The sequence below is a fragment of the Mus caroli genome, chromosome 13 (genome assembly GCF_900094665.2).
Source record: "Mus caroli chromosome 13, CAROLI_EIJ_v1.1, whole genome shotgun sequence".
NCBI classification, from domain to species: domain Eukaryota; kingdom Metazoa; phylum Chordata; class Mammalia; order Rodentia; family Muridae; genus Mus; species Mus caroli.
The window spans coordinates 41,365,594-41,387,109 of record NC_034582.1 but is presented as its reverse complement, the minus strand read 5'-3'; positions in this window follow the sequence as shown (position 1 = coordinate 41,387,109).

Here is a 21,516-nt window from a genome sequence, read left to right as displayed (position 1 = left end):
CTTCTTCTTCTTCTTCTTCTTCTTCTTCTTCTTCTTCTTCTTCTTCTTCTTCTTCTTCTTCTTCTTCTTCTTCTTCTTCTTCTTCTTGTTCCATCCATAAATATCTGAGACTCAGTAGCTCAGACCTCTTTCAGAATTCTCAACTGCATCCATGAGACTCTGACTTAGGAGCTTAAAACTCATTTGTGAGAGGCATGTCCTATCCTCATCTATCATCAGGATTCACCCAATGAGGTATCAACTACCTGGATGATTGACACAAATAAAGAGTCCACCCCGAAGTTGAATCAACACAAATGTTTTCCCCTTTCCAGGTCTCCCCTTCAAAAATCCCTTATCCCCCCCACCCTGCCTCTATGAGGGTGCTCCCCTCCCCACCCACCCACTTACTTCTATCTTCCCACCCTGGCATTCCCCTACACTGGGGCATTAAATGCCCTCAGGCACATATATGGTGGGAGCCGTGGGTCCTTCCATGTGTATTCTTTGGTTGTTGGTCGAGTCCCGGGAGCTCTGAGAGGTCTGGCCAGTTGACACTGTTGCTCCTCATCATGGCACTGCTAACCCCCTCAGTTTCTTCAGTTCATGGTTGGAAATCCACTCCCAAGCTTCTTTTCTTCTTTCTTGATTCTCTAGTTTTATCTGAGACTCTCTTTGTCTTTTTATCATGACACTCCAGGGTGACTCTTTAATCAGTCCCAGACTAGGGGATTCTTCACGGAAACATACAGTTCCATCGTCTAATGACAAAGCAGTGACTATCACAGGAAGTAGACTCTGCTGTGTTTCAACGAAAACATTTAATACACACAAGTCAGACACTGAAAAGGAATGTGTCATTTGTTTCTTTGCCTGAGGAAGTGTTGGTAAGGCCCCATGGTTAGTAGAAACAAAACCAACATTAGGGCTCTAAGTGTCTCTTCTCTATCAGGAGGAAAAGCTGGGAGCCTACAATTCCAACAAGCCAAGAGGCAGGAAATTTGATCATTAGATCTCATAGGACAGTTTGAAGGCATCTAGGTCCAGAGCACTGAGTCAGGTTTCAGGAAGTGGGAAGGAGAGAGCACTCTGAACAACAAGAAAGATTTTGAGAGAGAGAAGGGACAGTTGCATCAGAATGAATACAAATCTACGAGGAGGCTCTGTGATGGTCCTGCAGCCCAGAAGGAGGAGGAGGAAGAGGTATAATAATAATAATAATAATAATAATAATAATAATCATAGAGAAGAAGAAAAGGAGAAGAGGAAGAGGAGAGAAAGGAGTGAGAGGAGGAGGAGGGAGAGGAGGAGGAAAGGAAGGGAATGGGAAAGGAGGAGGAGGGAGAGGAGGAAGAGGAGGAGGAGGGAAAGGAGGAGGGAAAGGAGGAGGAGGGAGAGGAGGAGGAGGGAGAGGAGGAGGAAAGGAAGGGAATAGGGAAAGGAGGAGGAGGGAGAGGAGGAAGAGGAGGAGGAGGGAAAGGAGTAGGGGAAGGAGGGAGAGGAGGAGGAAGAGGAGGAGGAGGAGATGGATGGTGAGGGTCCTGGCCTGAGCTTTGCTCATCCTACACAATGCTGGTAAGCTGCATGTGATGTTCTTTACTACTCAGAATCCTAAAAGAGCCGGGCACCATTCCCAGAACACTGCTAGCTTTCCTTCTTCGGTCCACAAATTAAAATTGTATGTTTTTTTTTTCCTCAAAGCCATTTTCAACTCAAGAAATGAAGAGAATATGCAGTCCACATGTTACCCAGAGTTAGACCCAGTTTTTCTCGCAGCAGTGTCTTGCTGATAAATGGCTCCTATGGGAACAACATGGGGTGTGCAGGGAAAACAAAGATGACCTGCCTCAGTCCGAGAGGAGTGAATAACAAGCTTACAGGTGGACTAGGCTCCCTCTCTACTCCAGGAGGTTCTGACCCAACATGGATCCAAGCCCCACACCTATCTTGCTCATACCAAGGAGCTGTAGCAGAATATTAGCTCTTGGCTATGTTAACTTTCTTTCTGTGTACCTCAAAAGTTGTGGGAACCATTTTTATCACCTCTTCTTTCCTTTCCATCCCTAGTCTCCTGTAAGTTGCACCCAGTATTTGCATCCTGGGTACCCGGCGTTTGCATCCTGGGTACCATCTTGTCTTTCTCTAATTAGCAATATGATTCCCTCGGGCACTTGTCTGGGCTGACACAGGGTTTTGCAATCCTTTCTCATAGCTCTTTCCTCTCTCCTCTGTCTGGCCCACAAACACCAAGCTGTCTGATTCCCTGGAATTGTTTAACATCCTGTATTGCCTGCACCTTCCCAGCTCTGTGCTTGGAGCCACCCACAGGGCAAAGCCAGGAAGGGAAAAACAGACACCTGGGAAATTTCATTTCTTGCAAGTCACTTCACCGAGTTTCAGTTTCCCTCCACAGTCTGCAGTCTCTGACCTAGTTTTCAGATTTCCCTCCTGTGTACCATCCCTTTATCTCGAAGGGAAACAGCTCACCCTCATTTAACCTCCTCGGGTCCCTGCTCTAGGCCTTTAAGCAAATGACCCCGCCCACACCTTTCTAGGAACATCCTTCTCTCTCCCTTGCTTCCTTACCATCTTGTTTTCTCCTCCCCTTCCATGCTAAAGCCCTTGAAAATGTACTTTCCACATAAGCTTAGTCTCCGTAACTGGTGCCTGCCCCCTTTCATACTGGTTTGGATGCTAAACTCTAGACAGATGAAATAATCAAAGTCATTGGTTCCTTTAAAATTAACCAAAGATGTTGAAACTTGAAAAGATGACATATAAGACAATTAATTTTCCAGTTGCCTTTTGCTTATTTTCTTATGACTCTACCCTAGGGGAACTGCAAGCATAGCTTGGAAGAAGTTTGCTGTTCAAGCTATTAAAAGCAAGATAATGTCCAACTTTCTGAACTAAAGAGATGGAGAGGAGGGTTTTTATATGCTAGCATATGAGAAGAGGAGAGAGCATAAGTGGGGAATCCCACAGTTCTGCTTATGATCCTACTGTGTGCAAGACCTAACTTACACAGCAGTTAATCCACCCATCTTGCAGTTAATCCTGGCAATGCACATGTGCAAGACACACCAGGGCTCACAAGGCTGAATGCCTGAATGCACTTGAGCCACCAACCACAGAGGCCAGAAGAACTTTCTGTGAGACCCTAACTTAGTTTACTACCTCATCAATTAAACAGACCCCCAGCATTTCCCAGAGAGTTATATAATGATGTTTGCAATGTCTAAGACAGAGTCTTTTCATTGCCTACACCACAAGTAGACCAAGGAAAAGGAAAAGAACAGCTATACGTGTCATTTAGAGATGACCCACATGTTAGAATCCTCGGGCAGATGCTTTAAAGCAGCCACGCTCACCATGGTCCATGAGGCACAGCTTAAAACCCATGCGAAGGATGGAAGGAAATAAGATCTCTGCAGAGAGGCAGAAAGCAGAGCCTGGACACACTGGTGACAATAGAACTGAAAACAAACTGTTGGGATGTGCCCATGAGAAGATGTGAAATGATAAAGAAGAAAAGAAGTATCGATTTAAAGACGGGTCAGTAGAAATGATCAAACTCGAGAGCCAGAGATAAAACAGTAAATGTAAGAGGAGGCCTCTGGGACTGCTATCAAGTGCTCTAACGTATACGTCACTGGGATTCACGAAGGGATTTGAGAACCGGATTTGGACCATTGAAGAAAGAGAACGTCCGAAAAGTTAGCTACATTTTAACTTATTGTATGTGCATGTACACATACAGGGGCATGTGATGGCTGCAGAGTGCCCACAGATACCTTATGAGAATGACATCTCGCCCACTATGTGGGTCCTGGGGATTGAACACAAGTCTTCACAGTTGGCGGCAGGGGGTTTTGCCCACTGAACTATCTTGTCATCCCTGAAAGAGATAAGTTAAGATTAATGTAACTTTACAAATCATAGCAATTCGGTGACTGCCATCAGGTTAAGCACAAAGAAAACCACATTGGATATATAATAATTAAGGTGCTATAAATCAAAGGTTAAAAACAAGATATCTATCTGTATTATATTGTATCTATATCTATCATCTATCTATTTATATATATATATTACTTTACTATGTATAATATATAGTTACACAGATAGATAGATAGATACATACATACATACATACATACATACATACATACATACACACATACATATATACATAGCACCAATGACCTAGAACTTTCCAGGGGAAAATGACACATTACATATTTTACAGATGGGGGAAGAATGTGCCAGTGGGTTGTGACTGCTTTATCAGAAACCTTGGCAGTCAGGAGACAGTGCATGTGTTGAAAGCCCAAGAATATTTCAGAGCTAATATCTAAATGACAGCTTATCATGGAGGTGGATTAGAGAAATACAGTTCAGAACCAGGAAATAAGACAGAAACATGGAGGTTAGAGGTGAGTTCAGAGAGAAAAGATACCCTGGTTGCTAATGGAGGGTTGACTAGCATTCTGAATGTTGGGCTGACAGATCTGAAAGGGCAAGCATGCCCTGCCCCGACTCGGTATGCACACACAGAGTCTGAGAGACCATCCTGAAATAGTAGTAGCGTCAGTCGAACAGCTACAGCTGAAGGACAACAGTGTCCTGGGACTGTCAAACCTGATTGGACCCAAGCTCTTCCTCAAGTGCATTCACAGGGTCTCACTTTCCTTCACACAACTCCCTTAGTCTCTGTCTCCTGCTCTCCCGATCCAATATGATCAATGCCTGCTTAACTCAGTGTCCTGGTTCACATGCAGCCTAGCTGACTCTATAGAAAAGAATGTATTGGATACCTCCTATGTACCCAGGAGCTGACCCTGCCCATAGAGCTTTCCAAGGCCTTCTTACAGAGAGCACTGAGAGGCATTTAACCATTGGATCTTTAGATCAATTCATTAAACTCAGTTGATCTGCATTAGCTGGCCATGTCCTTGTGCACTCTACATTGCCCAAGGATATGAAGTACTTACTCATGTTTGGCTTACAAGCAGGGTCTATTAAAGTCACTTAAAGGCATTCATTTGGGGGCTGGTGAGATAGCTCATCCAGGAAAGGCACTTATCCCCAAGACTGCTGGCCTTAGTTATTTCCTGGGACAGACATGGCAGAAAAGGAAAACTAATTCCCAAGAGTTTTCCTCTGGTCTCCACCTATGTACTGAGGTGTGCACGTGGGTGCCCTAGCTCCTCGATCCCACACAGTTAGATACATGTCATAAAAATTTGTAAAGGCAACTAATTAGAACAACGAATGAAAAAAAAGGAGACGTTTGCTCCCTCTAAATATATTAAGATACTACCAATCATAAAGAGTAATATGAATTGTTTGTAATTTTTTTAAAAAATCACTAAAACAATTCTTTAATTATTAAATGATATAAAATGCCAAAATTAAATGCACTGATATTCCCTAATTATTTGTATATGTTTTAATGTATTTATGTTCACAAGAACCAAAGAATGCTTTTTTTAAAATATTTTTATGTTTTTTTAACCTGCAGATCCTGTGTGTGTGTGTGTGTGTGTGTGTGTGTGTGTGTGTGTATGAATGTGTGTGTACCCTGTAGGTCCTTTGTATATATTATGGCTTCCAATTTTGTATTTTTATACGGTTCCTGAGTATGTGAACGAGTGGTTCTCTATTTCTTGTGCCTTTTCTTGGATTCTTCCTTCAGCCACAGAATACTTCACGAGAACTCAGGGCTGAGGGTTTGGTAGAGTGTTATCCACCACTAATGAAGCCCTGGGTTTGAGCCCCAGCATGGCAGACACAGAAAGCCCAAGCCCTTCTCTCCTTTTTTTTTGGGGGGGGGTGTTTGTTTGTTTTTTGTTTTTTGTTTTTGTTTTGTGAGACAGGGTTTCTCTGTATAGCCCTGGCTGTCCTGGAACTCACTTTGTAGACCAGGCTGGCCTTGAACTCAGAAATCCGCCTGCCTCTGCCTCCCAAGTGCTGGGATTAAAGGCATGTGCCACCACCACCGGGACCAAGCCCTTCTTTTACAAAGTCAATGAGAGTTTAAGATCCTCCTCTCTGTAAGACCACACTAGTTGAACTCAACTAAAATCCAGACCTTCCAGATTGTCCAAGGTCTACGCTTCCCTTAACTTGGTATTGAGTGTGAGGTGCAGATTGAAGAACAGTGTGCCAGGAGACTGTATGATCAGAGTCCAGCAGAGTAAGCCTGGGTGGTGGCCGACATCTCCTCCCAGAAAATTAAGCAGCTCTTCTGAAAGTTGGCCTGTCACTCAGCAAGCTCTTCCTGCACACCCATGGCTGGGCGCACCAGCCACTCCTCCCTTACCACCCACTTATTCTATTCAGAGTTTATAAACCCCATCGCACAAAAGACCAAAGAGTTCAGAGGGAGCTGGTTATGAAACAAGAGGAGAAGCAGAGTTGGACCGAAAAGTGCATGTCTGATCTCAGCTCTATCAAAAAACCAAGACAAGAACAAGGCAAAATGCCTTAGTACCTTCAGCTCTTCAGTGTCTTCCCTTGTAAAATGATGTCGGAAAGTCTAGTCGCCATGGATACAGAGGTAGGATACAAATCAACTGGCTATGAAGTGAAACCCTCTAGGTTCCAGAAGAAACAAAAGTGGAGGTGGGGGCAGGAAGGGGGTATGAAGAGCTTTAAGCATAAAAGAAAAAAAAAACTAAAAAGACAATCTTTAAGAAGTTGATTTTTTTTCTTAGTCATCCCCAAAGAAAGAGGGCCAAGGTGATACTGTCAGTGCTTAACTCAGAATAGATGAAAGGTTCGAAGAAGAAGGAGAAGAAGGCACATCTATTGGGGGGAAAGTCTGGAAATAACTAACCACTGATGTTCAAAAGTCATGAGGTCATCATTCATCTTTATAAAAGAGACAGAGGAACAAAGACAAACAAGGCAAGAGCTGGCTTTTACATAACAGCCTCGCAAGTGAAAGAAATAGCTCTCCTTCCTCAGGCCCAGAGCCCGAGAGCAAAATGGAAAGCGTTGGGCAACTGCCTATGAAATGAGTGCAGTGTCTAGTTTCAACAAATGCTTGGAGACATCATGAAAGTCCTTTTGATGGAGATACAAAGTTTTATTCGTCATTTTCTTTCAAACTCTTTATTTAAAAAGTTTCCCAGATCCTGCAGTCTAGTCTGTGTGTTGACCTAAGATCAGCCACCAGGCAAGCCAACTGCCACTTTGAAAGTATATATCTAATTTTACTGCCCTGCACTTCATTTATTTCTGAGACAGCATCTCATTTTGTACCTTGGGCTAGCTTTGAACTCACAATGATGTTTCTTCCTTGCCCCCACCCCTTTGCTGGATATATATATATATATATTTTAGCTACCACTATGGCTTAGCTTAGACTTTAGTGTTTATTGAACTCTGTATAAAGCAGCGCATTATTTGAACAAGAGTCAACATCACCAGCGCTCCCTGCTCTTCTCCTTGTACTCAATCATGACTGCCTTCTTGCTGTTCTGTCACATCTTCCCGTGAGTATATATGGATATATTATTAAGTGAAAATAAAATTTCTGGGTTCATCTAGAAAGCCCCTGTCATGGAAATACCGCCAATCACACCAGTATTGTGCAAGAGACCCAGGTCACCACGAGGTTACAGAATCACCTGTGGCAAGGATAAAATCCCCTCAAAAGCTCTAGATCACCTAAAACTTTATGTAAAATTTAAATTGCACACCATTGCATATGGACCTTTAATATTGAAATAGTGTTTGCCCCTTAAAGTTTCCTAATAAAGTGAAGTTCCAAGGTTTGAGGGATGTTCGGTGGTTAAGAGCACGTGCTGCTCTTCCAGAGAACCTGAGTTTGGTTTCCAGCATACACATCAAGTGGGTCTCAATTACCTTTAACTTCAGCTCCAGGAAACCCAACACTATCTTCTGTCTCCTCAGGCACCTGCATGCATGTGGTACACACATACACACATGTACACACATGCACACCCATGTGTGTGTGCACGCGCGTGCACACACACACACACACACACACACACACACGAAAAATAAATTCTTAAAATGACACCTTCCAGTATAGTTCAATATGAAGAGAAAATCCACAATCATTTCTGTCCACTCTTCTGGCTATTTTAAGACCAAATTATGTGTTATGTTTTCTCTTTTGAGTTATTCAAACTTCCGAGCTAGTTATGCACTTTGCAAAAGCATAATACTACTAAGAAAATGTTGCATTTATATTTTTAATTAACTTGTGGGTTTATCTGGGGCAGCAATTTAACTATTCTTATTCTCCAAGGGAAAACCAGAAGACGAGAGTTTTCTTCTGAGGTTTCGATTGTAGCTTGTGGTAAATGGGGAAACCAGCATCACTTAGATCTACATGGTTGTTTAGGAGTAGAAAATAGTTTTAATTATTCTGTCTGTATAACCAAGAACTTCTGGCCAAAATCCCAATTTGATTCTTTTCAACAAATGTGAGGTTTATCATCCATTTAGGAAATTTCCCAGCCCGTTTCCACCGAGGTACTAAAGTCCACTGCAGGAAGCTGCTCACTTCAGCATTATGGATAACCCTGAAGAAATGGAAACAAAGGGCTGGGGAGATGGCTCAGCGGTTAAGAGCACTAACTGCTCTTCCAGAGGTCCTGAGTTCAAATCCCAGCACCCACATGGTGGCTCCCAACCACCTGTAATGGTATCCAATATCCTCTGTCTGAAGACAACAACAGTGTACTCATATAAATAAGGTAAATATTCAAGAAATGGAAACTAGTTCAATACGTCTCCGTATGTGTTTTCTCAACCTGTCTACTCCTGTGATAAAACCCTCTCACCAAAAGAAACTGGGGGAGGAATGGATTTACTTGGATCACGCTTATTTCCAGGACATACTCCACCTCTGAGGGATGCCAAGCACAAGATGAAGCAGAAGCCATGAAGGAACAGCCTCACTGGCTTCCTCCCAGGCTCATGGTCAGCTGGGTTTCTGACTATAGCCCAGGACTACCTTGTCAGGAATGGCATTTCCCACAGTGGGCTGGACTCTCTCATGTTCATCAACAACAAGACAGTTCTCTGCAGATATGGCTACAGGCTAATCTGTTGTAGGCAGCACCACCCCTCCCCCAGCCATGGAGCTATTACCATGTTGACAATAGTTATTACCATGAGCTATTTAGCATGGCATTTCACGTTGATAGCCAAAGGTAACTTGGACAACGGGGAAATAGTTGAAGGCATTTGATATATCAAAATCATTTAATTTCAAGCATATCAGATTGATCCCTATAGGAAAATGTCCAAGATAGACGGTTTGTGGGAAATATCAAGTTATAGCTGCTCAGGGTACTCTCGCTTGTGTCAAGGTTACAAAGGTTCTACCATACATGATTGCACTGGGGTAGAAGTTTCTGGATGCAAACACCAAGAATAAGCAATAGCATCATCAATGTGCATTCGCTGATGGGGTGGTGGGAGAGGGGAAGATGGGGACTTTTACATGCTGTTCATATTTCTTATTCCTGGTATTTCTATAGCATCTAAATAAAGAAATAGACATTTTCCCCTGACTCCCTCAATCCTCATCCTATATTGTTATGTCATTGAACGTCTTGGCCATGATATGTGAGCTTTCACCAGCCTGACATGAGATGACTGTAGAGAGAGAGCAATGTCAAAGACCTTGCCCAGCTATAGCAGTAACCACCAATGGCTGTAGCACATGGACCATCTCCCATGTTAGAAAGATGAGTATCCTGGTGATGCGGGAGATATCTAGAGCTAGCCCCTGTGCCAGGTGATCTCACTTGCTCCATCTCTCGGCCCACCAACTCGCCAGCCCTGCTAGGCCATGTCTTGGAAGGGTCCCCGAGTTCCTCTTGCTTTCACACAATGCCCCACACACCCCTGGTTAGCCATCTCAACACCTAATTACCCGATAGAATCAAGCTCTTAATTAGCCAATAAGATTTAGGTATCGATAGTAACAATTTACAGGATGCCAATACAATAATTTCAGAGCCAAATGATAATGATAAAGCTTTAACACAATTATTCTAACCTTTTGAAGACAGTTCTCTGCAGACATGGCTACAGGCTAATCTGTTCTAGGCAGCAACCCCACCCAACTCACCCCCCTACTGCCTCCATTCTGGTTCTCCCTCTCCTCCTCAGACCTCTCTCTTTGTCTCCTCAACACCTCGTTCCCCCTCCCTTCTCCTGTCCAATCACAAACTTCCCACTGCCCTAATGTGATTGGACAGAGAAAATCCTGCAACATGATGGCCCACATAGGACACAGGTGCTCCTGTGTGATGGTGGCACAGTGGAGGTGACACAGACTGTGAGCTCACTGGGAGGACCAGCATTCTAAGGTGCCTAACTTCTTCAGTGAACTTGGTCTGTGGTAGACATGGCTAGTTCTACCATTATTCATTATCCATTATCAATCAATATCCATTCTCTCCTTCTTTCTGATAACACAGATTTTGGCCTATAGTGAAAAACCCTCTTCAGCTGGAGAAATAGCTCAGCAGTTAAGAGTGCTTGCTGTTCTTCCATTGGATCTTAATTCAGTTCCCCAAACTCATTACATGACTTAAAACCTCCAGAATGTAATTCTAAACCCATCCAGGAGATTCCATGCCCTTTTCTGGACTCCATGGGCACTTTCGCATGAATGTGACCACCACAAGTGCACCATACATACACATTACATATACATATATGTATATACACACACAAAAAATACATAAATGAATCTTAAAAGCAAAAAAGATTGATGTGGCCATGCAAATTTTTGTTGACCAATAGATTGAAAGCAAGTCTTTGGGTGATATTTTCTGATACTCATTCTTTGTAGGGTGGAAGAAGGATTTAAGGACCATCTTTGCTATTTTGTATCTTTAGGCCTTAGTCTTCCAGCTGCCTGGAAACCATAGGGGTAGAAAAGTCATCTTGTCCATTGGCTATGAACTGCATGGTGGCATGTCAGAATAGTACATTAAGCAGAATGCAAGCCCTCAATGGTCTCATAGAGTTGTTTTAGGAATCCTAGATGGGGTTCCCTCTCCGGAGACTCTCAAACATGAGGCAATGGTCCTTACTTAGCTCAACTGCCAAAGTCAGACCTCTATGGTCAAAGACAATCCTGGTCAGTTCAGAGTCTTCCAACCTCAGCTCCAGACAGAGTAAATGAAGAGGTTTCAAGGTTCTGGACAAGGGGTTGTGATCCTGCTGAATGGGGTGGGGGGTGGGGACACATCAAATGAGCCATAAATCTCCAGGAGACTCTGGGAGATGACTCAGATAAAGAATGCTGCAAGGAAGCATGTCTCAGGTGCCCAGGACATACCTGAAAATCACTGTGGTCCATACGGAAGGAAAAACAAGGCAGAGCGGCTTCTGGCTGTATATAAAATTGGAAGAAAGGTTAGTTCTCACTTTTCCCAGGATAGGTGACTTTTGGGTCCTGGTCTGTGGGGTTAATGATGGTTCCCAGTGCTCTCCATGGTCCTGAGGAATAAGTCATGCAGCTATTTTCTCCATTATCATCTTCTCTGCTCGGACTGGATCACATTTCATGCTGATTTCCATCCAGCTGCCTGCAGTATCAGTTACTGGGTTATTTAACAAAGCTTCTACATCCAAGAGTGGAGACCAAGAAGGAAGAACCCCGCTTCTACCACCATGTTCCTAGAATGACCTAGTCTCTTCTTACTTCCATCACTTTTATTAATTATTTCATAAAGATATCCAAAGTTAAGAAAAGGTAAACTAAAACCTAATTAACTCCTAACAAGAAGTTTCTTTTTATTTTTTTTCACACTTGCTTGGAACGATGTATTATCCGTTAGTAAGTAGTATAAGTAATTATCGTGGAACCGGTGTATTTTAGGCAACCCCACTGAAATGGCGTAAACAACATTTCCTGTGTCAAAATCAGAGATCCAAGTCTGTTTTAGAATGGTCCCTCATCTCCATCTCTTATAATTCCTACCAATAACTTGTCTTTTTATATATGCTGGCATCCGTGTGGAAGACAGCATCCCACATTGACCAAGTCTCCATCTGGTGACAGACGGGGAAACAGGAACGTAGACTATCACTTTATGCAGATGGATTTCTATTAATACAAGCAAGTGACCCTGAAAGAGAAATCGGCTATCTCCAGCATAACTTGCAGGAGATACTTCTGCATTTCCTGAAAACAGGTTATTTCTAAACACACAGTGCCGCCTTGCAAGCACTGCCCAGGCATTTAATCCTTCTAACAGATATTTTTTTTAAAACCCCAAATAAGCCTGTGGTTCTCTGTCTCTTTACTTGGAAAAGGATGCAAAGGATACAGAAGGAAGGATGGAACCATGGGGTAACAGTGAGAGCGACAGGTGTCTCATGGGAAAAAAAATCCCGAGTTTTTTCTGGTCACTGTTGTAGATCCTGCATGGTAGAAGTAGTCTGTGGGTGTGAGATGGATGCATGTGAAGGGAAACAGATTGATTCACTGTGTCTATTTGTCTTCCCTTTCTTTATGAAGACAAGCAATATGAAATACAATCAAGAACACACATTCAGTAAACTAGTGCTTTTAAAATGTATATAAGTGATCTCTTGTTACCATTTGAGTACGAAATGTCCCCAGAGACACAGTTTTAAATTCTTGGTTCACCATTTATTTGAGGAGGTTCTGGGAACTTTATAAGGAGAGGGTCTACCTAGGGTAAGTAAGTCACTGAGTGTGGGTTCCTAGAGATCTATCACTGCTGGCTGGCCTCTCCCTGACTCACCGTGCTTCCTAGTTGGCAATGAAATGAACTGCCTTCCTCTACCACACAGTTCTGCCACCGTGTTCTACCCACGCACAGCGACTGGAGTCTTTGAACCTGTGTACGAGAATACATCTTTCTTTCATTAAGTCACTTGGCCACAATGGTGTGAGAAGTGGGTGAAGCATCCCCTGGTGGCCACTAATAAGGTCTTAAGGGATAACTTAAAGTGATGACTTTGTTAGCTTCAGTGACCAATCATGACTGAGTATAACCAGGAAGATTTCAACTGTGCCATGGAGAGGCTCATCAGAGAAGGACTCTTGAGAACAACCCATTGGTTCATCAAGAGACAGAAGTAAAATATAGCCACGCAATAATGTACTATCCCATGGGAACCAGCAGGATGATGAATCAGCACATACACAGACACACATGCATGAAGCATGAACGCACGCACACAAATCCCCCCCAACATACACACACAATGCATACTTTTGGATGTAGTTCTAGAAAACTTCAAATAAATCAAATAGAATTGTTCTGGATAGCTTATTGTCAACACAAGCTAGAGTTACTTGGAAAGAGGGGCTTTCAACTGAGAAAATGCTTCCATCAGATTGACCTATAGGCAAGTCTACGGTGGTATGGTCTTGATTAACAAACAATTGATGTTGGAGCTCTCGGTGGGCAGGTTCTGTGTTGTATAAGAAAACAGGCTGAAAAATCCACGAGAATCAAGCCAGTAAGCTATGTTCTTCCACGGCTTCTGCGTCAATTCCTGCCTTGAGTTCCTGCCCTGATATCCTTAGATTGTGGACTACCATGTGGGAGGGAAAGATGACATTAACCCTTTCCTTCCTGAGCCCCACGATGCTTTATCACGGCAACAGAAACTTCACTGAGACAGCACCCATACTCAGGAGCACCCAGCTTCTTAGTATTCATTTTTATAGCACTCAGGACTACTGAACAAGATATTAAGACGTACTTACTAACAGAAGTGTAATTTATATATTATATACATCATGATAGGACAATTGGGCATAATTTTAAACAGAAAAGAAAAAGAAAAAAGTGAGGTTATAAAATCTCTCCTCAGAACAAACCATCCTTTAGAAAATCACATATCTAAATGGGTCAGTGAGATTCTGGTACTCAGAGACTGGTCATATCCAGTTCTCATTCCTACCCTACTAATAAAGCTTTTACTAATGTTTTTATTTATTGCATATGTGCATTGGGGTAGGGGATTTGAGCATGTCATGGTACATACATGGAGGCCAAAGAGCAACTTGTAGGAAACAGCTCTCTCCTTCCACCATGTAGGTCCTGAATGCTGAACTCAGATCATTAACCTTGGTGGCCAGCACCACTGTCTACTAAGGCACCTAACCAGCCATTGCATTGTCTGTCTCTTTGTCTTTTATCTCTCTGCATATGTGTATATGTAGATTTGCCTAAAATGGATTTTTTATGGAAAATGGAATCATACAAAATATTGCCTTTGAGATTAGCTTCCCTTTTTAGCATAGTTTGTGAAGGCTATTGCCTCTGCATATCAATTTTGCAAAAAAAAAAAAATCACTCTGGCAGGATCATGCAGGCACACTGTGTGCTTGGATCATGGTCACTGCTCGGTTACTCTTTATTTTCCCTTCTGCTTCAGTTCCTGCCTCCACGTCTCTGGCGATCTCCCTCTTCTAATCCCATTCCTATTTCCCTCCTGTATTCCAGATAGGAGAGAAAACATGAGACACCTCCCCAACATATTGAAGTAGAATTCTCATAACAAAATGTTCAATATTTTTATCATAAAATTTGGTGGTTTGGGGCTTATTTATTTATTTATTTATTTATTCATTTTACAGAGTTGGGGGACTTCTGTGATTTTTCATTCCCTAAGTGTGTGACCATTATCAAATATTCTCCGCTGCTTTGCACAATCACCCTCCACTGCTGAGAAATCACCAGCTTGCTCTCTCTCTCTCTCTCTCTCTGTGTGTGTGTGTGTATGTGTGTGCATGTCTCTGTCTCTCTGTCTCTCTTTCTCTGCATGAGTGTATATGTAGATTTGCCTGAAATGTAATTTTTATTGAAAATGGAATCATAAAAGATATCACCTTTGTGACTGGCTTCCCTGTTTTAGCATAGCTTGGGAAAGCTATTGCCTCTGTCGCTTGCTTTATAAAGTGCCTCAGATCTCCCTGTAGGTCATGAATGGGACATCACACATTTTGTCTGTGCATCTGTTGCTGCTCGCCCTGCCACTCTACCTTTTGGCTACTGTGTATAATCTGCTATAAACACAGAGGTATAGTTTTTCCTTGATTTGTCTGCGCAGGTGCCCTTCTGCTTTGGGTTCTGATGTGGGAGCTCATCCTGCAATCCATTAGGGCTTCAGCTTGCTACAATGGTCGAGGATGGTCTGTAGCGCAGAAACCTCCTCTGCCTCCCAGATAGGTATTGAAGACATTCACCATCACAGACGCCTCTAACGTCTCTGCCTCTTCTTCAAATTTGTTACTTTGGGCTAAGTTCAGTTCTCCTTTTGAGTATGAAATGGCACCTTTTTTCTTTGTTTGTTTGCTTGTTTACTTTTACTTTCTGGCCTGTGCTTAAAGCACAGAATTCTGTAATTTTTATTAATTCCAAATCTACACGCATCTGTATTTGAAGAGTCTCATATAGCCCATACTAGCTTTGAACTAACTGTGTATGTGAAGATGAAGATGGCCTTGAATTCTGCTTCTGCTGTCTTTATTTCCTATGTGCCAGGATTACAGGCCTGAGCCACTACAACCTGTTTTAGGGGGTCCTAAGGTTGTATCCCAGGGCTTCATTCACACGAAGTAAATATTCTACCAACTGAGTCACACCCCAGCCTTTATATTCTTCTTTTGTAGTTTGACTATCAAATCTGACAAACTGATGGCCTCTTCTAAGATCACTAAATGGATGCCTTTGCTCGAGTTAAAAACTTTAATTATTCTTTTTTTTTCCTAGTCCTAAAGTTCATTTTGAATGAAAAGTATGTGTGATGCAGGGCCAACAAGTATGTGTGATTTCAGGGTCCAACTTCCCTTGTGTGCTATCCTAGAGAATGAGCATTGGAGTTCCCTGTTGAATGGCCTTGATGTCCTGTTTGAAAGTCAGTTGAGCGTGAATGTGAAGGTGGATTCTGGATTCTCAGTCCTGTGCCATTGACTCAAACGCCAGTTTCATGTCAACACTTCGTACCTTAATTCCTGTCTCTTAATATGAAGTTTGTACTTCTTTCTTAGGGTGGTTTTGGCTACTGTGTGGGTCCTTTGAGTTTCCATATGAATTTTAGGGGTTAAAAACATGGTGGTTGTCACTCCACAGAGCTTTGAATTATATTTATTTTGCTTCTCAACCTTCCTGATGTGTTGTGGTGACCCCAACCATAAAATTATTTTCAATGCTACTTCATAACTGTAATTTTGCTACTGTCATGAATAACAATGTAAATATCTGTGTTTTCCAGTTATCTTAGGCGACCCCTGTGAAAGGACTGGTTGACCACCAAAGGGGTCAGGACCCACAGGTTGAGAACTACTGCATTCGTAGCTAAATCAGGGTACATGGTCACCCTAACAGTGCTGAGTGTCCAGGTGCAGAGGGTATCCATCTTCAACCAAGTCTCTTTGTTTCTTTCAACAATGTTCTCTAGTTTTCAATAAGTTTCTTTTATTATATCTATTCATCAGTACTTTATTATTTTAGATGCTATGGAAAATGGACCTGAACTGAGTTTTATCTTTCTCTAAAATTGCAATTATTTTACAACAAAGACATAATGCCCTCATAACTAGAAAACAAGAACAGTTGTCACTTCAGTTTTGTGAAGATCTGTGAATCCCAGACCTTCATTTTCTGAGGATGTTTTTAAATGTTTGACTCTGATCTCAGTTTAACTCTTACACTTGTATAGCCTCTAATGAAGTTGTAGACACTGCCCTCATTCTCAGCTCAAGTTTAGCTCATCCTAAAGTTGGAAAGGACAAATTTTGCTTTGCAAAACCTCTCAGGATTTTAAGGATATGGGCTCAAAAAAAAAAGGTGATGTTTTATGGAAGTTTGTTCAACATTTTTTTTTTGCCTCATAACCTTGAGCCTATAAAACAGATTAGAAGAAAGACCTTCTATACCAATGGAGTAGGGAGTGATGGGAGATGTCTTCCGTGGAAAGGGAAAACCACATGCTTATGAACACAGCTGTCCCAAGATGAAGCATGGCTCAATCAGGGGCCCAGACATCTACCTCCCCTTAGCCAGTAACTTACCTTTCCAGCTTTGAACATTCTCCATTTAATTACATCTGTGAATTCAATCATCAAGCTCCTTGCAGATTTCCACTGTACACCTCATCCAAATGCTTCTGTCAGCCACGGAAACCTGCTCTGTGGAGAACTGTTTGTCTGATTAATGACTAGTGTTAAGTCCAATAGAACCTGCTGATGTTAGTGTCTGGGCACAGTTATTGCTATTAGTGAATCAAGACCTGTTTGCCTCTGCCAGATCCAAACAGACATTTATAACAGATGGAAAGAGCCTCCAGCCATAGAACTGGTCTCCCTGGTCTAGCAAGATGGCTCAGCAGTTAAAAGTGCTTGCAAACCAAGCTTGATGATGGGAATTTGATCCCTGCTACACACATGGTGAAAGAAAAGGACTAACTTCCACAAGTTTGTCTTATGATCTCTGAAAACATCATTGTCAGCTTCATCAAGCTTTCAAACACACACACACACACACAGAGAGAGAGAGAGAGAGAGAGAGAGAGAGAGAGAGAGAGAGAAGTAAATAAATAAGAAGACATAATTTAAAAATTTAAGAGAAAATGGTAGTCCCCTAGAGAATGCCAATCCTGCTAAAAAATAAAAGCTTCTAGAAAGAAAAATTATAGTTTCTCCTCCAGTCCCACAAGGGGAACAAGAGCCCAGGTGCAGCAGATGCTCAGACGAGCTCTTGAAAAACTTACTGCTTTTATAACCTAGGCCTATCAGTTCTTACCTGAAGAAGGTACCTACAATGGCTCAAAATGCATTGTGGGTAGTGTATAGTGTGTAGTGTGTGTGTGTATGTCTGTGTGTGTGTGTGTGTCTATGAATCTGCGTGTGTCTGTGCATCTGTGTGTGCATGTGTGTTTGTGTATGTGTGTATGTCTGTGAGTCTGTGTATGTGTGTATGTCTGTGCATGTATGTATGTCTGTGAGTCTGTGTATATGTGTATGTCTGTACATATATATATATATGTGTGTTGGTATGTGTGTATGTGTGTGTATGTATGTGTGTCTGTGTGTATATGTGTCTGTGTGTATGTGTGTATCTGTATGTGTATGTGTGTGTGTATGTATGTGTTTGTGCATATGTTATTCCCACCATCATCTTTGATTTCCAGTATGTTCATGTATACATTGAGAAAGAAGCATATGAGAACTCACAACCAAAATGTGCGAGTCCTTATGTACATCCTATGACTTTTATTTTGACTAGACTAGGTGATCACAGTCCTAGGGAATCAACATAGTTCACAGTGCTGTCAGAACCCATGGAACAAATTGCAGCATTTAAAACAAAATCCTGGAAAAACAAATCCCTTTTCTCTAAACCTCAATTTCAAAATTCTCACATCATGATAATAACAATAATAGCACACCTTCTTGTATTGTTGTGCAAACCAACAACAACAAAAAAAAACTTAGCTAGGATGGCAGCAACACCAGTGCATCTTTAAGACAGATGAAGACATTGCCTGGGTACCACTTTTTGTAAAGGATGCAGTGTTTCCTTACACAAACAAGAATCTAACCAGCATGCTGAAGCTCTCTGCGGAATGCCTGTTTCACATCCAAGTAACACTAAGCTCATCTCCCCTGAATGGAGACTGAGTCAAGGAGACATGATGAAGAGGTTCAAGTCTTCTGAGTGCCTTCATGAGAGCAAGCCAAAGGCTGCCTCCCACCTTGAAGGTGATCTGAGCAAGATGGTTGAGGCCGTAACCAAGATTGCCAGAAGTGGATTCTTGAGCAATGATGTTTTCATCAGCAGAAATTCTGAGGCAAATTGTTCATCTGCTCAGGCCTCCCTGGAAGCACCACTAGACCCCTTAGCCAATCTCTTTCTCAGCAGTCACTGTAAAAAGCCCAGATCTCCATCTGCTGTGTCTCCTTTGCAAGCCTGCCATTCCTCATGTGTCCCTGACAGACCCCATGGCTTCCTTTGTAAGGGCATCTGCAGGCTGAGTAATTCAGGCCCCACTTAGCCACAGACCAAAAACTAGCAAGTCATTTGGGGCCAAGTTTTGGGAGAAATATTACCTTCATATTATTTTATTATTTACCACTATAGAGTATTTAAACACGTACCAACCAGTGAGGGTAATAGCCATCCCTTCCATACACTAGGCCAAGCGAGAGCACAGAGACAAGCATAGTCTGGCTCCCAATGTTGCTCCGACTCTAACATCACCCATTTACTGCAGCCCAGTGCTCCAGCAAATGCTGCTTTTCCAAATGCTTGGCTTGTCCCCTGTTCAACCTGCAAGGCAAGGGGATCCCAGTAAAAGTAGGGGCCGTGGCTACGTGGAATGTGGCTGTTGTTAGAGGGTCAGCTTGTGGAATATCAGGAAACGTGATACAATTCCTTCTGATATCAAGAGTGAGCACTCTTATCGCTCAGCATCTTGTCGGGACCTTGCTGGTCTGTCGTTGTCACAGAAAGCCTACCTACTGATGGGCACACACGTTCCTTTTATGTGTGGAAACACGTTCGACAGTTTTCAGCGTATGTTAGCTTACTGAACACTTGTAGGAAAATTGATTGACAGGCTTGGCCATGGTTCTGTTAAAATTTCATCTGCAGAAAATAAGATTAGTGGTGCTTTCTCCTTCTTGGCCACTTTATAACGAGTGTTTGCGTATGTCAGTGAATGCCAATCATAATGACTCCATGATGAGATTTTGGGTGACTTTAGTGTCAATCTTAATTATATCACTAATCAAGGACAGCATTACTGATTATTGATAAATCTTCACTGTTATTATATTGTTATATCACCATGTAACCCTGGCTGGCCTAGAACTCACTCTTTAGACTAGGTGTGCCTCAGATTAACAGAGATCTACCTGCTTCTGTCTCCCAAGGGCTAATTAATGGCATGTGTGACCAGGGCCAGCCCTTGAAATTAATATTTTAAATTGATTTAGAGATCATTAGTCCCACCTTAAAATACCCTGATCAGAGACGCACTTGCTTACTTATCATTTTTAAATGTTAATTGAATGAATACATGAGTCACAAAAAATGAAATTATCTTTAAAGCACAATGTGAAGTTGAGAATGCAGACTTTAAATTGTAGCTTTTATTTAATCAATTTGTAATATATGTGTGTGTGCCTTCAAACATCACTTTTAAGTCATAAGTATATGCAATAAAACTGAAAGATAAAATCCTAGCTATATTATTGCTACAAATACAGAAAAAGTGAATTGCGTGTTGACAGTGTTAAAAATCCATGGAAACATCGGTGTTGTTGAGCAATCACATTGAAGAAGATGCTCCAACAGTTTCATCTAAAGATCAGTTCAACAAAAGACATCTTCAAACTAAATCATCTAATCACACACAGAAGTAGAAGATGTTGAAGACTCTGAGCTAAGGGGAAGAGTTGGAACTCAGTGGTTGGCTAGCACACCAGAGGACACAGGTGAAGTCCTCAGTACTGGCTTTTAAAAGCGATAAAAGGGGGGAAAATCACCATGTAAGAAAATTATGCAGTTGAAGATGATCCAAAGGCTTGAAATTTACTCTGATGAGACCTACTTTAATCAACATAACCAAAAAACTATAATGAAGTGGAACCTGTCAGGACTGTTCTCTTTGAGTAAATGATCCATCCTACAGATTGTAGACTTCTAACAGCACAAAGTAAGGGAAAATAGACGTGATTCAGCATATACACAGCTGGATTATATACGCTTCATCCATGAGAAGTTTAGCTGTCAGGGCTGAAGAGAAAGACGGAGAGAGAGCTGTAATCCCCTTCGGCACGATTCCCGCCAAAAGGGGAACGGAAGTGCGAATCAGTTACAGAAAATACAAGGAGCTGGTCACAAAAATAATAAGCAGATAACTAAATACTGGAAATTTTTGATAAAAATAGATGTGCCAGATTTTCTTGACAATTTATGAATTCCTTCTCTTTATTTTTAAATCTCTCATAATCTTTTAACATTTGTGAATCCCAGTTTTGACTCTGGAAAAAAAATAATCCATCGCAAGCATCTGCTCCATCATAGAAAGCTGAGAAAGTTCCAGAAATAAGCCAGAACTACTGTGGTCCTATTGGATCTGGGTGGCCCCCGATTCAGTGAGCTTGACAGTTTGGATGAGCACCGTCACCATGTTCTCTGCATGTCATTTTTTTTTTCTGGTCTTTTCTGGGGAATTTTATTAAGATAATTTTGGGTCCGTATGCCACTGTAAGAAATGACCCAGAGCAAGTCTGCCTTAGACCCATTTCCACAGCTGATAACAAGATGCCACTGCCTAAGTATGTTATAAAGTGGTTTATTTGGTCTCACACTGATCTCGGGTGGAAAGACCTAATCTGATGATGGATTTCTTGTAGAGGCATGAGGCAAATCACAATCTGTAAAGACAAGAAGGAGTGCATGAGAAACTTCATCAAACCGGCCTTCTTTCCTTCCTTCCTTCCTTCCTTCCTTCCTTCCTTCCTTCCTTCCTTCCTTCCTT